Source organism: Cryptomeria japonica, chromosome 10 (genome assembly GCF_030272615.1).
Source record: "Cryptomeria japonica chromosome 10, Sugi_1.0, whole genome shotgun sequence".
In the NCBI taxonomy this organism is placed as follows: Eukaryota; Viridiplantae; Streptophyta; class Pinopsida; order Cupressales; family Cupressaceae; genus Cryptomeria; species Cryptomeria japonica.
In genome coordinates, this window is record NC_081414.1 from 409,348,032 (window position 1) to 409,367,586 (window position 19,555).

Consider the following 19,555-nt stretch of genomic DNA (forward strand, 5'->3'; position numbering starts at 1 on the left):
GATCCCATGTGTTTGCAGTACCACAGCTTTCTCTTGCTTCAAAGCCAATTCCACAAGTGTCACCTTTAGGTTTCTGATTCTTCAACAAGTTACCAAGTTCTTCTGAGCTTTTCTTGAATTTCTCTTTATGTTGATTTGCAGTATCTAGCTCTCTTTCTAAGACTTCTTTATGCCTCATCAGTTCATTTGAGTCATTCTGTGTGTGCATCAGATCTGTCTTCGGCAAATCATGTTCATAGCTAAGTCTTGTGTTTTCATTTGTAGCATCACTTAGTCTTCTAGTCAAATCTTCTTCATTCTTCTTCCTATCTTCAATTTCCTTACAAAATCTCATATTCATATCCTGCATCTCATTCTTTGTTGTCATGTTCTCTTGCTTCAACTTGTTTATCATATCATTAAGAGTTTCCTTTTCATCATTCTCAAATTGCATGTTTTCACAAAGTTCTCTTCTCTTGTTTCTTGCAATAATAAGATTTTCTTGAAGTGCTTGAATAATACCCTGAGCTGCTTTTAGATCATCTTCAAGTTTGATATTTTTCAACTTTTTTCCATCATAGTCTGAGAGAGTTGCTTCAAGTTGCTTCATCAAGTTTTCCATCTCTACCGGTGTCAAGATCTTCCTCAAGTTGTTAGGCTTCTGAAAATAGAGGACCAAGCTCTGATACCAATTGTTAAGATTTCCACAGATACTGAGAGGGGGAGGTGAATCAGTCTCTAACTGGTTAGAGCAATTTCTTAACTTAAAACATGCAAAACATATTAATATTGTATAACGGTAAATAGAAAGTAATGCAATAAACAGAGATAACAACAATCACATGAAAAGCACACCATAACACAATATTTTAACGAGGAAACCCGGTGTGGGAAAAACCTCGGTGGGATTTGTGACCCACAATATTCACTTACTGGCCAATAAGAGAATATTATTGCTACAATAGGGGCCTGCACATGCAGGAAGGCCAAGTGCCTAGAGTTCATTGCTCAAATACAAAATGGGAAGTCTCACTGACTTACAAAATGGATTATATAAATCTAGTGTCTTGTACTGCTTCAAAATAGCATCTATAATGCCAGATCCAATACCGGTTTCTGCTCTGCTTCTTACATAAACCCTTAACCTATAATTCGCATAATAGGTCTGCCTTATTTCACCTATATATTTTCTTCCATATCTATCAAAATGTTCTACAATGATCTCTCTTATATAAGAGTCATTTTACAACTTGCCAAGTCGGCTTACAATGATTTTACAATAATAAACAAAATATATTACAACAAAAATCCTATCGGCCTCTGTGTCAGTATGCTTCCTTTCACTGCCGGTGCCGGTGGTCTAAGTGTCAGTGTAGAGTCTGATCTTTCTAGTGCTGGTGGAATGCCTTGCCAGTGTCATGGGATTGTAAGGTTGCCATCAATGACAAAACCTTCAATCACCTACAATGTCTCATTGGAGTGTGCATTTGCCAACAACAAATGGGTGTTGAAAAAAAAGTTAGGTTGTAATAGAAATGTTGAGAAGCATAAATCATGGCTATTTTTCTTTGTGAAGGGGTATTCCTAGGTTGAGGGAATTTATTATGGTGATATTTTCTCTTTCATAGCTCGCACGAGTAGTAGAGCTGGCTTGGGTCGTGGGTTTTCTCCCCATAGGGCTCGGGTTCGACTCTGAGGCTCAGGATCACCTGATGCATGTGGCTTGCGAGCAACTGCGTAAATCCCTAGAGGACTAGTCTCTGTTTAGCTCGCCCCTTCCTGACCCCAACTCTGCAATAAGTAAGACCAAGCTAAGGCGGGTTGGGCACTGGGTTGGGTCATAGGGATACCTTTGGAGTAAAAAAAGAAAGATATTTTCTCTTTCATTGCAAATTTGACATCCATTCTATTCTTGTTATCACTTGATAAAGTTCATGATTTGGGAAATTGAGCAAATTGACGTGAAGACAATATTCCTTCTTGGTGATTTGAAGGAGGAGATTTATACATCACATCTAGAGCATTTGATCGTGAAAGGTAAAGAAAATTAGGTTTGCAAGTTGAAAAAGTCTTTGTATGGTTTGAAATAGTCTCCTAGGATGTGGTACCAAAACTTTGATATCCATGTGTTAAGTTTGGGATTTTAGAGGTCTAAATTTAAACATCGTGTTTACTTAAAATTGATAATGGTCACATTCTCATTATTGCTTTATATGTGGATGATATGTTACTCTTTGGGAATGGATATTTAATTTTCGACTTGAAGTCTTAGTTCTAAGCACAGTTTGAGATGAAAGATTTGGGTGTAGCTAGGTACATTTTGGGGATGTATATTAGGAGAGATGAATCTTGGTTAAATATTGGGTTAAGATAGAGTAAGTATGTGAATTCATTGTTAGAGAGATTCAACATGACAACTTGTAGATACATGATAGTTCTTGTTGCATTAGGTAGAAAGTTATCTATGGAGCACTGTCTAATATCCTACTAAGGTGGAGGACATGGCCAATATACCATATGGGAGTATTGTTTGTAGTCTCATGTATGCTACAGTCTGTACAAGACTAGACATTGCCCAAGTAGTGGTCGTTTTTACTCGATATATGGCTAATCCTAGACAGGTGCATTGAGATGTAATTAAGAAAGTGTTCAGATATTTGTATGGTAATTTTGAGTACTCCTTATGTTATCATGGTTACATTATTGGACCTCAAAATTCTATCAATATTTGTAGATATGTGGATTTGGATTGGGCAAGTGACATTAAGAGTAGAAGATCCATCAATGATTATGTTTTTACTATGTATGGTGGTGCTATTAGTTGGATGAGAAAGTGGCAAGCCGAAGTTGATTTGTTCTAGACAAAAGAATAATATATGGTAGCTACACATGCTTGTAAGGAATCAATTTGTCTTAAACAATTGCTTTTAGATATTGGGTTTGATGTAGGATTGATTACTATCTCTTGTGACAATAGAGTGTTATTTGCTTAGTAAAGAATCTGACTTTCCATGCTAGAACAAAGCACATTGTTGTTTAGTTTCATTTTGTTTGAGATATGTTAGAGGATGGGAAGGTAAAATTGGATAATGTTGGAGTCAAATCCTACCTAGTACACCAAGAGGAAGCAGAGTCCTCAGAAACATTCTCCTCTGCATATGGATCTTTAACAATGCATTCAATAATGGGAGATTCTAGAGAGAGTAGGCGATGGCGAAATTTTGCATGGCGGGCGTGGCATAGGTATCTCGGGGGTTTGGGAGAAAATCCAGACTGGACGAAACTAGCATGGTGATCATTAGCAAGGCGGGTGGAGTGCTAGACGGAAGGCGACATCGTAGAGCGGTGAGATCAACCAAAATATCCCGATGGAAGCAGTCAGGGATAGAGTCAATAATGGATGGAAGACCTACGACAACTCAAGACATTATTTGATGAAAGATGCTAGGAGACAAAATGAACCTCTTTTGGATCATCAGAGACAATATCAACCACAGTGAGTATTCAGGAATGAGCGTTGGATAGATTCACTTTACCAGGCTAGGAAAGAACGACAACCAATGCTAGTAAAGAATCAAAATTTTGTTGGACCTCCAAAGATTTGGAGCAAGAATCGAAATAGACGATTCAATGACAACAGTCCCGCCAGAAACTGGCCTGCCAACTCGCAGGAATGGAAGGCAAAGGAATTTCTGAGAGGAAAGAATGGGTGGTTCAGGAAAATACCGATATTTGAAGTGGATGTGAAGTGCAACTAGAGATTGGATCGCTTCAAAGATAGACCTTCAAAGGGTCAACTGGAATAGAGCACAAATTCAAATTTCAACAAAAACAACCCCCCTGGTTCGAAAGTGGAAATTGGCAAGGACTCTTCAAATCCATGGTCAATTGCAATTAGAGATGAAGCAGTAATGCAAAATAAAGAGTTTATAGAAAAAATTGGGTTTTTAATCAAATGGAGGGATTTAGATGGAAGAGTTGGGAGCTAATAAGAAACTGGTGCAAAGAGAAATGGGGTGTGGGCACATTGGGTAAGCCTGTTGCAAATGGGTTTTACCTAGTCACCTTGGCATCAATGGAAGACAAGCAGAAGGCCCTCAATTCCACCCCTCTTTTCATGAATGGGGCTCAGATGCATCTCTTTGATTGGAAACAATGGTTCAATCCCAAGACTAAGATGGTCCCTAAGACCACAGTGTGGTTTCGCATCTATAACCTACCTTCAAAATTCTAGGGCGATGGAGTCCTAAAAAAATTTGGTAGGAAACTTGGTAATTTACTGTACCTAGACAATCCTTTGGAAGATCAGATTATGGTAAATTATTTCAAGATCTGTGTGAGTGTATCCTCGGAGGCAAAGATTCCATTATAAATTGAATTGATGTCAAAGGTGGGCAATTGGACATAGTTGATTGATATGGAGGATAAGTTGGATTGATGTCTAAATTGCAGGTCACTGACTCACACCCCGTTCAGCTACGAATTGAAGATCGCTATAGATACTAATCACATAATTGAACAATCCTTTCTTAGAAGTGTAAGGGAGAGATCAAGTGGGGTCCCACTCACTAAAAAGGAGAAAGAACTGATAGATCGAATCTGGCTAGAGAAGTTTATTCTGGAAAACAAAAAATTAGAGAGGGTGGGAGCAGACCCCAAAAAATCTAGGGACAACCCTCCTGAGGACACAGTGGGCATGCATAATTGTGTGGAGTCACCAACACAAGCAGTTGGCTCAAGGGAAATAGAATCGAAGAAGTTGGAATATGTGCAAGAGGCCATTGATCCTCCTTAGGAATATTGATTTGGGGTAGAGAATCTAAGACTGTCCAATATCCCATTGCCTAATCAGGTGGATCACCTGGAGGAAATGATAGTTCAAATCATAGAGAGAAAACTGGGTAAAGGTACAGAGGCACTTGACCCAGAGTCAGGAGAGAGGCAGAGTCTGGAGGACCCAATTGTAAATGTGGAAGCTGAAGATGAGCTAAACACAGACTTAGACATGGATGACAACTTCGAATAATTTCAGGTTGGAATCCTAGAGGAAAGGGGATTAGAGAAAATCCAATGCTCTCTGAAAACCCCCAAATTCAGATCAAGCATGCAAAGGGGCCATCAAACAAACAAGTCCAAATTGGCAATGGTTGGTTGTGCAAAAGGGCAAACCAAATTGTTCCAAACATTTCTTAGAAATGAGAAGGAGTTACCCCTTCCTAAGGAGCCATGAGGATACTGAGTTGGAATGCTAGGGGCTTAAATGCCCCTAGAAAATGACACCTACCAAATGGAGTAAAGTAGAGCAGGATATGAAGATGAAGTTCTTGAGGCAGTGGAAGGGAGAATTTGTGGAATCCATGGGGGCCTTAGATGGAATACGCTTTCTTTGGAACCCTTCAAAGGTGTGATGCTCCTTGGTGGAAGTCCATAGCAATTGGATGATGGTAGTATATCAAGCTTTCAAGGATAATCAATGTTGGAAAGTGATCAATGTATATGGAGCCATTGTCACACCAACTACAAGGGAGCTCTGGCAATAATTATCTAGGAAACTTAATTCAGAAAAGGAGGAGAAGATTATTATTGGGGGGGATTTTAATGCAAATCTCAACAGCTTGGAGAAGATGGGAGGGTCTATGTTGAAGAATAGAATACAAAAAAACTTTCAAGATTTTGTGGATTCCAATCAGTTGAGGGAGATTGTGACAACTAATGGTAAATATACCTGGACCAATAGAAGACAAGGCTTCACTAGCATAGCTGAAAAATTAGATTGATTATTTCTTTTTGGTGATTGGTCTAAGACCCCAGGACTAGTGGAGTCTCCAATTCTTCCATTCAATGGATCAGATCATTTTCCAATCCAACTGCTCTTTGCATCAGATCCATACTTTGGCGGATCCCCTTTTAGGTTTGAAAGGATGTGGATTAGAGATCCATCCCTTTCGGCTTCATTGAATCAATGGTGGAATGAATGTAGATTTGGAAACCACTCCAACATGTTTATCTTTCATAAGAAACTCTCATACATAAAGAGAAAACTCAAGGAGTGTAACAAGGTACACTTCAAGAACATCTTCAGTGAAGGCCAAAGGATTGAAAATGAACTAAAAGCTCTAAATGAAGTAGTGATAGATCAAGATATGAGAGAAGAAGAGCTCAAAATGGAGCAAAAACTCAAGGTGAAGCAAGCAAAAATATCAATCAGAGGAACAATTTTGGAGGCAAAAGTCACGTGAGCTTTGGCTCCATGAAGGGGATAAGAATACATTTTTTTTTCATAACTCTACAGTAACAAACTGAAATACAAATAGAATCTTGTAGTTGATCAAAGAAGATGGGACTATTCTATGGTCTAAAGATGAGGTCAGTAGAGAAGTGATGGGTTTCTTTTAGAATCTTTTGAATCGAGGATATCAGAGTAATAATAAAGGAACTATAAGGAATGGGTTTCTCAATTAGATACCTAGCATCATCACTGAAGAGGAGAACATGGATATGTTAGGCCTATATCTATGGAGGAGCTAAGAATGGCTACTTTTCAAATAGCCCCTTACAAGGTCCCCAGACTAGATGGATTCCCAGCTTGCTTCTATCAAACTTTTTGGGAGATCATTAAGGATGATCTACTCAAAGCAGTAGAGGGGTCTAGAAAAAAAGCAATGATTGTGGGATCCATTAATCACACTTTTCTAGCCCTTATCCCTAAAAAGAATGATGCCTCAGGTATGAATGATTTCCAACCAATTGCTTTATGCAATACATGTTATAAGATCATCACTAAAGTAATGGAAAATAAATTGAAAAAGGTTCTGGGAAAGATCATATCGGAAGAACAAAGTGGCTTTGCCTCGGGTAGGTCTATTATTGAGGGAATCATAATTGCTCATGAAGTGATCCATACAGCTAGAAAGCTAAGGACCCCCAACATGATCATCAAGTTGTATGTCTTAAAAGCACATGATATGGTTGATAGAAACTTTTTGCTAGATATTTTGTCCAAATTTGGGTTTGATCACAATTGGATTGAATGGGTTAGAGGATGCATTGAAGCCCCAAAGTTCTCTATTCTTATCAATGGTTTGTCCAATGGGTATTCCAGCTAAAGAAGGGGCCTAAGGCAAGGGGATCCATTATCTCCATACTTATTCATTATAATGGCAGAGACATTAAGGAGGAGTATCACGATTGCGAGGGATGGGGGCCGGTGGAAGGGCATTGAGGTCACCCTTGACATAGAGCTAGTTACCCATTAGAAGTTTGCAGATTGACACCATCCTCTTTGGAGAAGCCTCTAGAGGTCAAGAGAAAACTACCAAATCCATCTTGGATAATTATAGTGAGGCCTCTGGTCAATCTATTAACTGGCGAAAATCTAAAATATTTTCCTGCAATGTCCAACTAGGTCTCCTGCTGGACATTGCAAGAATATTGGGATTAAAAGTGACACAATTCCTAGGGAAGTTCTTAGGTCTTCCTTTGTTTGGAGGTATTATAAAAATATTTATTGGGACAGATTGATTGATAACTGCAAAAAGAAGATGGAGCTTTGGAAAAGAAAATGGTTGATCTCGGCAGGCAAATTGCTAATGGTGAAAGTTGTTTTATCGGCTATCCCAATCTATTCCATGACCTGTTTGAAACTTTCAGCATCATTAGAGGACAACCTAAATAATATTTGAGAAGATTCTTCTGGTCTAACCCTCATGAGGATCAGAAGCATCCATTACTTGCTTGGGAAAAGGTTTGCAAATTGTGGAATGTTGCGGGTGTTGGGATTCACCAACTCAAAATCATGAATCTGGCATTTAGGGCTAAAGCTTACTTGGACCATGACTAAATCAAATCTAAAATGGGTAAGAATACTAAGAAAAAAAGTATTTGGATTCATATGACCCTCCTAGTATTCTAAGAGTTAGAAACCCTCCAAAAGGTTCTGCCATTTGGAATTTTATATGCCAAAGTAGGGAGTTGGTGTCCAAATATATCACTTGGAAAATATGAAATGGTTAATCAACAACTTTTTGGGAGGACTCATGGGATGGTCACAAAAAGTTGAAACTGGACCACCCCAGAACCTCGGAACCCCAGAGTCTCGAGGTGTTCTTTGCTTTGTTTTGAGTTCTACCCCAGAACCTCGGAGTCCCGAGGTAGCCTCTTTGTTTCTTATCTTTGGTCTGGACCCCAAAACCTCGGAACCCTGGAACCCCGAGGTCTTGCCTTGTTCCTCTTTGTTGAAGCCTCAGAATCCCAGAATTCTGAGTTCTTCATGTTTTATCATTTGTTTGTTTGTGAACTTCAGAATTTCGGAGCCCCAGAATCCCGAAGTTGTTTTGTGTTTCCAAATCGGAACCTCAGAGTCTTGAGGTGCCATGCTTGTTGTTGAGACATACCCCGGAACTTCGTAGTCCTGAGGTGTCTTCGTGGTTTTTTTGTTTATCACCTCGGAAGTCCGGAACCCTGGACTCCTGAGGTCATGTTTAAGATGATCATACAAACGACTTATTGGGGGGTATAAATAGGGAAAATGAAAATTTCAAAGTTAATTTGTGCATTCAAGCTTTCGAATTTTTCAACTTTGACCTCTCGAGTTCGTGCCTCAGTGTTGTCGAGATTTCGCGTGTTTCTCCCTTCAGGTTGGTGGATTTCTTCCATCTCGTGTATTTCTTGTTTAGATTTTCTAGTTTTCTAGTGTAGATTTTCTCTGGCTTTTTCTTTTTTTTTTTTGTTTCTCGTTTTGCGTGTTGGCTACAAAAAGAAGGCCAACTCAACAATGAAGAAGGGCAGAAGAAGATGTGGGAGAATTATACTTAACTCCCTATGAGCAATGAAAAAGTACATTTCAAGAGGATAAATGACACCTTCCTCTTCCTTGTTATCACAAAGCTCACAAGTGATGAAGGTTATAGAATAAGCCCAGAGGCAATGGCAATAATAAGGGAGTGGGGATGTTGGTTCATCTAGAATCAAGGTTCCACATATATCAGAGTTAGTGGCTTCACAGGAAATTCCATGCTGCTGCCAAGATATTGTAATGACTGAGTGATACTCTTAGAATATGTCAGGCAAATGGTCGGGTTGCAGTCACTATTGTCTTCAAAGGACAAAATGGGTGTTGATTTCTCTGTAACAATTGGTTATTTTTCTTGTTCAAAAATTCAAGTAGCTAAGGCGGCCGAGCAAGAATTACATGACTTACATTTGAAAGAATTTAATTATGCTCGGGAACATTATGATCCATATGATAAAATGAAGCAGGCGATGCCAAAAGCTTATGATGGGCATAAACCAAGGTTAGAAGACTTCTGGGCCAACCTCCAAGAGAGTTTTGAAGTTAGAGATAAAAATTATTCTCGGCTCTCAGTCCCACAAATAAGAAATTTTGAAATAGAGACGAATCTCCCTAAAGAATTGAGGGATGATGGTGAGTTATTAGATCAAACATATAAAGAATAAGGAATTGATAAGAAGCCCCTTTCCCCAATAAGATGGTCGAGAAAGGAAGATGTAAATATAGATGTAGTAACTCAAAGTGTTATAAAAAGAATGAAACAATGGTTGAATTCGAGGATTAGGCCAAGCGCTTCAAAAGGCAAACAAAAGGAATCAACCACTGATAATCCTCAGTTGAGGGTACACATGGAATATGCCCGAAGAACAAGGTCTAGTTCTATGAAGAATACATCCACAAAACCAGATGATGCTAATGGACATGAGCCAACCATAGAGGAGATTTTGGAACAAGTTAAGAAACAAATGGAAAAGGCTGAGTTGTTGAAGAAAGCAACAAATTGCTGGGGGCAAGGAAAAAGCAGTATACTATATCAGTCGCACATTGGTGGGATACGAGCTAAACTACACACCAATTGAGCGTGCATGTCTCACCGTGGTCTTTGCTTCACAAAAATTACGACATTACATGCTCACTCATAAGACTGAGTTAGTTGCAAGGATCGATCCGTTGAAATACCTTCTCAATAAAGCAACACTTACTGGACGACTAGCCAAATGGGTAATGATCCTTAGTGAATTCGACATCGAGTATGTGGACAGAAAAGCAATAAAAGGACAAGCCATCGCGTATCAATTAGCAGATGCCCCCATGATTGATGATGTTCCTCTAAATTCAGAATTTCCAGATGAATCCATTTTAACAATATCACATACAAGGCCATGGCAACTATATTTTGACGGCTCATACACACAGCATGGGGCAGGAGCTGGCATCCTCTTTATAACTCCTCAAGGGGATTCTATACCCAAATCATACCGCTTATCATTTCCTTGCACTAACAATATAGCGGAATATGAGGCATTAACAACATGATTACGAATTGCAGTTCAATGGAAGATCCAGGAACTTCGTGTTTTTGGAGACTCCCAACTTGTTATCCGTCAAGCAATTGGTGATTATCAAACAAAAGATGAAAAGTTAATGCCTTATAAACAAATGGTGGATGATCTGAAACAACACTTTACAAGGATGGACTTTGAGCAGATACCAAGAGAGCAGAATCGCGCCGCAGATGCCATGGCTACAATTGCTTCATTGATTGATTTACCTCCAAACGAGACCCGCTATGCGTTCTTGGTGGATAACCTTTTGGTCCCTTCATATGAGATCACTCCTATTGAAATGATATGTGTTGTTGGTCCTGAATCCCAGTTATATGGTTCCATCTTCACATACCTTCGCGACAATATCCTACCTCCTGATTTATCAAATAACCAACGCCGCACCTTCATTCGCCAATCCTCTTGATATGTCATTTTAGCTGATGTCCTATACCGGCGAGGTCTAGATGGCACTCTTCTTAGATGTCTAGAAAGTGACGAAGCTCAGATTGCGTTACGTGAAGTGCATGAAGGGATATGTGGTCCACATGCTAGTGGTCCTACCTTGGCCAAGAAACTTATCAGGACTGGATATTACTGGCCTAATATGGAGAAAGACTCATATCAGTTTGTCAAGAAATGTAAGCAATGTCAAATTCATGGAGATCTCATACATGCGCTAGCACAAGAACTTCAACCACTTGCGTCTCCTTGGCCCTTTTGTCAGTGGGGACTTGATCTCATAGGCAAGATTCACCCTCCTTCTTCCAATGGTCATAAATTCATTATCACTGCCACAGAGTATTTTACAAAATGGATTGAAGCCGTGCCTCTCACACAAGTTACTGGAAAACAGATTGCTACATTCATCCTTAACTATATCATTTGCCGATATGGTATTCCTGTTTCCATTATCACTGATAACAGACGTCCCTTCAAAAATCAGGATGTTCGCGAACTCTGTGATCGCTTCCATATTTCTCATCGTTTCTCCACACCATATTACCCCCAAGGTAATGGCCAAGCTGAGGTGTCTAATAAAACAATCCTTAAAATCCTCAAAAAGACAGTCGACGACGCTAGCCGTAATTGGCATATCCAACTTAATCCTGCACTTTGGGCCTACTGCACAAGCGTCCGTACACCTACAGGAGCTACACCCTATTCACTGGTATATGGTTCTGAAGCCATCTTGCCTATTGAGGTCGAGTTACCCTTTTTACGGGTCTCTTTGCAAAACATCATCACCGATGAAGATTACAGAGTCTCTCGCTTACAAGAACTAGAACTGCTGGATGAACGGAGACAAACTGCTTTTAATCATCTCAAGGCTTACCAACAACGAATGAGTCACAGCTACAATCACAAGGTCAAGCCTCGCACATTTGAGGTAGGTGACTTGGTTCTCAGAGAAAACCCCAAGAATCAGCAAGACAGAGAGAAGAAGGGCAAGTTCGAACCAAACTGGCTTGGTCCTTACATCATCACAGCAGTGTATGGCTCTGGGGCATATCAGCTCTCAACTACAGAAGGTGAACCTTTGGAGGATCCTATCAACAGCATGCACCTTCGCAGGTTCTACACATAGCTCGTCGGAATATCCTAATTCAAAAATACAAAAAAATTATAAAACAAAAAAATCGTTACTTGGTGAAAACCTGGCAAACAGGCGCCTTGTGACACAAAAAACATTGAAAAATCAAAAAAAGTAAAGAGAAATAATTTCGTCCAACGGTGAAAACCACTTCGGTGGCACCCTGGGCAAGTACCATGGTGAAAACTGAGTCACCAGCGCCATGCGTAGAGACATTGCTCCTTCCTCCTTCAGGATTCACTTTCATCCTTTCACTTTGCACACACTCACAACCTATTCATCCATAATAAACTCACCCAGTCCCATCATGGCTTGTTATTGATCTACCTAAGATTGGTTAGCCATTCATAATAAACCTCCCTTTTCACATCCCTTTCCATCCATAACAAATCAGACCCTATCTGTGGCTAAGGCAAATCCTACGTCTAGTGATGGGTGTGGAACTGAGAACATCACATGTTTCGAGGAGTACAGTTTCTTCCAGCTTTCTTCAGTCTATCCGCACACAATTCGCAATAAAGCAACATTTGCATCACGGATCCGCAATAAAGTTCCGTCTTCTTCACAATAAAGTATCACTTTCATGGATTCAGTCAGTTTCAGATGAGACACAGCAGCAACAATGGGCTTCAACAAATCAAATCTTTCAACAGACTCAGACAACATTATGGTTCAGTGCTATCTATCCTTTCTGTGAAAGTAAACATTGTGACCACAATCAAATAAGACTTATACAAGTGACAAGAGACACTAAACTTGAGGACTACAGTGGATGTTGGTGTCGAGTCTTGGTTTTCTTTTGATTTCATCTTTTTTGGTGACATGTCTTTTAGCTTTTCCGGGATGTCTCTGACTAGAGATTCTATCTCCAGGATGTCTTTGACTAGAAAGGCGAGGATGGGGTATCATCACCTATTTGTATTTGCTGTCTGTGGATTGTCTCTTAGTAATGCTATGACTTGTCCAAGGATATGAGGACACTGTGAGTCTAGTGTGAACTGGGGCATTCCTTGTTTGTGACTGTCTTATCTCCATGCAAACAGGTACAATGACTTTCTGAGTCGAACATATGCCTCGATTGTCATAACCTAATTGCCATAATAAAGCTCAATGATGATAACGCACAAGAAGCTCTTTCACGTTCATATCTTCTATCTTCCATCCCCCTTTCTTGTTTGACTTGCATCATCCTTCTTGAGTCCGCGCAGCCCGCTATCACATGACTGAGTATAATGACACACCAAAAACATTTGCATTCCATGAAGCTGCACCTCCATTACCACATATAAGCATTTCATACATACATATAGATATCACAACTGCATCACATCCTGCACACAATACTTGTTAACACAATTTACATTTGCATTATCATATTCATATGCATTACATACATTTACATTTGCATTGGCATAACATTTTAAAACATAAACGAACAAAAAAAAATATTGCATTGCATCATATACATATTTGCATCCATATCATAAGCATCACATAAGAACATCTCATCACGTAGGTACACATGCATATAGTTGCCGCAAATATGCATCATCTCATATATATATATATATATATCTATAAAGTGTCATGATACAATGATGTCAAAATCATATGGCTACAATCACCCGCAGGTGTCTACACCATCATACAAAATGGTACAAAACTGATACAAAGGAACCCACTGATAACTCCTGCCAACACTATTGGTAGTGCTAATCCTGTCCATGTCATGGTATCCCATGCCACTTGTCCCACCCTCATCTCCAGACCCGGATCCTAGAACACTCGTCTAAGGGCATCCCTATCTCCGTCTCGATCGTACAAAATCAGCTCCCCATCAATTGGTATCCACATAATCCTGTATACATCCTCCAAGGTGACTGTCATCTCACCCATCGGCAAATGAAAAGTGCAAGTCTCGGAGTGCCATCTCTCTGCCAGCGCAGTCAGCAAACCCATGTTTGCCCGAAACTTAGGCACATACAGTACATGTCTCAAACCCATCTCCTCGATGGCAGCTCTGTCCTCGAGCGACAACTCAGGTCGCAACCTCTGCGTAGATGGGAATCTCTCCCATGACTCTAGCATCGGCAAATACTCCTGCAGTCAAACAACTCAATCATGTCAGTTATAGTGACACTCACTGTTCATCACAAAGTGTTGCTATTTATCCTAGTGGTACTCACTGTTCATCACAAAGTACTACGTGTGTGACACTCCCTGTTCATCACAAAGTGTTATTCACATTTGCACTCCCTGTTCATCACAAAGTGCTGCTCATATTTCAGTACTCCCTATTCATCACAAAGTACTCTATATCTTGGTACTCACTGGTCATCACAAAGTGCCTTGATCTATCCTAGTCTTCCTAGAGGACCTGCTTGAGTGTATCCTCTCAGCAGCTTATCCAATCGACAACGTATGTTCATCACAGAACTGTCGATTTGACCTAGAAGACAAAAATTCACATTTTTGGACACAAACGGGCTTTCCTGACATAAATGTGCATTTATTACATTACCTAGTATGCATTAATGACAACAATAAATGCATCAAAGTACAAGGAGGTTTTGGCGGTACTTACCGGCTCTCCTGCCTCTGTTGGCCTCTGAAATCGACGAACGTGGTTGAATCTGTGAACCAAAGCCATCACTGCTGACTGCTGCTGCTTTTTTCTCTCTCTGCACTCTAATCTCGTGGATGTGTAGATGACAATGAGGATGTATTTTCCCCTGTGGTCTATCTTATAGACTACCCTAGCCCTAGCCCTCGTTTCCCGAGTCAGTCTTCATTATCCCGTGACTTTGTCACTTTATCTGGTCAGTCCATTCTCGCCTTTCTTTCTTATCGAGAGATTGTCTGCAATCTTTTCAGACATTTTCATCCAATCTCTCAAGGGGGCATATCATTCCCATCCTGGGGCAACTCTATATCAGTTCATCTTATCTTCTTTGAAACAACGCGACAAGCCACATTGTCTCAAAGAGGGGCAAAATGTAGACACCTAAAATTGTCATGTCTAATTAAATAAATATTTTATTTATTTAATTATCTAAGCCTAATTCTTCTATTAATTAAATAAATCTTTATTTATTTAATTAATTCATTTATCCTCTTCTAGCCTTGTTTCTCATTTAAATAAATACATTTATTTATTTAAATTATCATTTTCCTAAATTAAATAAATATCTTATTTATTTAATTGATCCCACTTCTTCTATTAATTAAATAAATCTTTATTTATTTAATTAATTCATTAGCCTTTTCTACACATGACACATGTCATTCATCTCTTAATTCCTACACTACCTACCCCTCTCATTATTCTATTATTTCTTTTACCTACCCTCTAATCTTAGCCGACCTCCTTTTACACCTCTCAATCTTATCCCTCCATTTCATATTGTCTTCTATTTAAGAAGATGCTTCCTTCATTATCAAACCCTAATGAATCATCTTAAGGACTTGACTACACTACGATTCTACTTGCAACCACATTTCGTTCTTTGTTGAGCTCTTGTGCACATAAAATCTGAGAGCAAATATATCAAGCAAGATCAATGGAGATAGGAAAAATGGAGATCAAAACCCTATTGGACATGTGATGGTATAATCTTTGTGATTTCATTTGATTTGCATTGTCTTAGGTAATCTTCATATGTTATGGTGGATCTTTGTTGATTGTTAGGCTAGGGTTTTGTGGTTGAATCTATTTAGCCTTTCAATATTGTTATTATTGTTATCCATTTTCACCATATACAGGAGCCATTCCACTTATGGAAATACATCTCGTCAGGGTTTCTATTAGGAAAATACCAGGAGAAGGCGCCATGGAGAAAGATGATCAAGGAAAGCCTGAAGAAGGAACATCCACATCCACTCAACCTCCTCCTGATACAATAGCAGCATCAACTCAACCCCCACCTACTACAATAACACAAGCTCCTATTTCCACATTGTCGACTACTACAATCCCTGTAACAGCGCCGATGTCTGCACCAACTCATATTTTTGCTACAAAATCAGTAACATCACCTCTAGTAATACAAGTAATAACTCCTACCACTGAAAAGGTGACTATTCATAATATTGAATTTGATTTTGATCATGAAGAAGAGAAACTGATTATACAATTGGCACGAAAGAAAGTTGAGAAAAAGAAAAGAAGAAAATTGGTTCGACTTGAGAAAAACTCACCGGTGGATCTTATGGATGTAGATGAGCAGAATCTACCAGAGAAGCGACCGACTAAAGAAGAGAGAGAGAACAAGATGAGCCTGAGGATGAGCATGATGAAAGATTCGTTCTAACTCCTGAGGACCAGGAAAATTTGTTAAAATAAATAGCAACTGAAGGAGAATTGAAAGAAACATATAAAGATGATAAAGAGTTTGAAGAAGAAGTAAGTGACAAGTTAGGAGAATTACACAAACAACAATAATTGAATATTAATATTGCTCTCCAAACCAGCCAAGTTCAACCGGGTACTTCAACCCGAGATATTCAAATTCCTAAGCAAGAAGAGGAAGAGAAATATGAAGGAGAAGAGCAATTACAAAAGGTATGCAAGGTGACTATGGAGATCGTATCACATGAAGGTGATAAGGATGAAGACACACCACAATGGTTGAGCTTCATTTTTGAGAAGAAGAAGAAAGTAGTTTTGCCAAAAATCACCTTGCAACAAGCAATCACTGAAGAACCAAAGAAAACAAAGAAGGCAAAGACCATACATCATTTGTCTAGAACAGGTTTTGGTGAGGTGATTGCTAATATTGCAACTCCTGTACAAGTTGAAGGTCAGAGCTCCCCAAAATACCAATTTTCACAAGTAAAAATGGGTAAACATACCAAGTGGGGAGAGTTGGATACTTTGGAACTTTCTACCAGTGTTGTAAGGAGTAGAATGGAGAAAGAAGACATTTCTCACTCAAAGGTTAAGGCACAATTAGAACAATACAAGTAGTTACTAGTAGAAATGGGCAAGCCACTAGACATTTGTGTAGATGATAGTTTACCTTCAACTTCATCGCTTCTAGAAGGTGATGTGAAGACACTCATTGAAGTGAGAAAGGTGGCCGCAACTGCAAAAACATGGGTGAAAAATAATGCTTCTAAAATTAGATTGTTTTTGCAAAATACTATGGAGGTATATAGGAAAGCCACACAAATAGGAGGAGCTTTGGCTTCAAGTTTTCGACAGTGGGAGTGAAAGCTCAACATTTTTTCTAAGCAATATGAGATTTTGGATAAGATTTTGAATCTTGGGGAAGAAATCATAATGGAGGAAGATCTCTTGGGAGGAGATAGTATTGAAAATTTGCAAGCTTATATATATATTTTAGAATTGAAGATTGAGATGCTGCAACAATATGGAAAGGACATAACAGATTCTCGTCTTCCTCTCCTTGGGACGGTAAATAAATATGAAAAGTTTGTAGAGAAGTTGTTAGGCATTTTTGGGCTTGGTATTCTCGGTGCTGGACATTTGGAGGAGGACAATGTACTCCGTCAGTGGGATGCATATGCGACACGTTATTTTACAACTTATGCTGAGTTTAATGTTGAGTTAATGGATATATATACATACTTGATAGCTCGATGTCAATAGACTTCAGAGATAATAGATAAATTAGAGAATAGAAGTAAGAATGTAGAGGAGATTTTGAAGAAGTTCAAGTTCAGAATCAAACATGTCGTTGATCCTCCTGCTGAGGTAGTTGCATGCTTCATTAGCAAGTACAAGAGCTATAAAAAGAAGTAGAAGATGAACATACAGTTGCTAATGATAGCATGGTATTTTTGAAGAATTTTGCATGACGCCAGTACTGGGACTTCAACTGCTTCTCCAACATGTACCTTGATTATTGAGCAAGTTTTGCATGATTACGAAGTGTTGGCTCATGCAACACCATTTTCGTAATGCTCACCCAGTCACAGTTTCGTAGTAGTTAACTGGATTTCAAGGTAGAGACTTGCATGTCAACTACGACTCCTTGCTTTTTTAAGTGCTTAATTTAGATAGGTTTATTTCCTAGAAAGTAGGACAATAAACTCTATAAATTAAAGATTTTGATTCATTGTAAGGGTCCACAAATTGATGATTTGGGGCCCAATTAGACATTCTTTTAGATATTTTTATGCAGATTTTATGAGTTTGAGTAGATGCTATAATATATTCTTTGGAGTTAATACAAGAAGCAACGTATAGATTGCCTGATCTATGCGTATGTGCTATGAATTTGTTCTTTGCAATCTGGTAATGTCTAATATTTGAAATCAACAACTTGTTTTGATCTTATGTTTTATTGCTTTATGAATCATATTGCGCACATAAGTGGTGTATGATAATTGATGTGATAAAACAATATTGTGGTGGTATTCATTTTCGTGAATTTGTGAGGTTGCATGACTTTGCATGTTTATTGGAGGTCTGTTACTGAATGTTGGTTTGAATGATATTGATGATATTTAGATTGCAAGGTTCTAATTATGTAGTTACTTAAGTTATTATTGTATTGGTTTCATTGTTATTTTCTTGTTTCCCTGATCTATATTTTTTTGTTTGTTTTGAAAAGAGAATCTAAATCATAAAAATACAAAAAAAGAAGAAGTTAAGCTATTGGAAGTTGTTTCAACCAACAGGCCCCCTTAACAGGTATGACCGCATCAACCATTGAGCTGCCCATCACCGTCAAGAACTGACTATAGAGACCTTGGAGTGGTTAGTTCCCAAAAAAATATTGCTTTTCAAGAGAGGTGGTGAGTGTTCACATAAACTACCTGACTGTTGGAGAGTGTGTCAAAACACCCGTCAACAAGAACCATACATGTTTTTGAGGCAGAAGACAGAGTCAGATGGCGTGCATCCAAAGATGGGGAATACAAGGTAAATCTCGTGTATAGGCTGAAAGAAGCAGCTATGGAGGAAAGTTATTGGCCAACTAAACTTCTTTGGGGCAAATATGTTTTGCCTAAAGTCGGGGTGATCTCCTGGCTAGCGATTCAAGGTAAGATTTTGACTCAGGATAGACTTGCCAAAATTGGGATTTGTGGACCTAACATATGTATGTTATGCAAGAACAATGCAGAAGATGTTGATCACCTCCTCAGGGCTTGTCCATATGCTCAATTCTACTGGAAATTATTTTTGGGAAAGCTAGGCTTTCAGCATGTGGAGCCTCAAAGTATCAAGGAATGGTTTGTAGCTTGCCCAACAAAGATGCCTAAAGGTATGTTCTGCAACATATAGTATATTCTCCCATCCATAGTCGTATGGGAACTTTGGAAAGAAAGGAATAGGCAGGTTTTCAAAGATCAGTCAATACTGAGGGAGGTTCTTGTGTAAAAAATGGAAGCTGCAATAGTGGAATTGGTAAATGAGGTAGCCAAAAGGCTTTTCAATAAGTCCAATATTTTTACAAATCAAGACAATGAGCTGAAGAAGCAATTCTCGGGCCTAATGGTTCCTAAGGGTTACGAGTTGAAGCAATCAGTTGTGGATGAGAAATGCAGGGCTACAAGTTGGCAGGCACGAGAGAAGGGTTGGATCAAAATAAACTTTGACAAAGCCTCCTTGGGTAATCCTAGACATGCAGGTGTTGCTTTTATTGCCAAAGGTGATCAGGGTCATACTATCGAGATGTC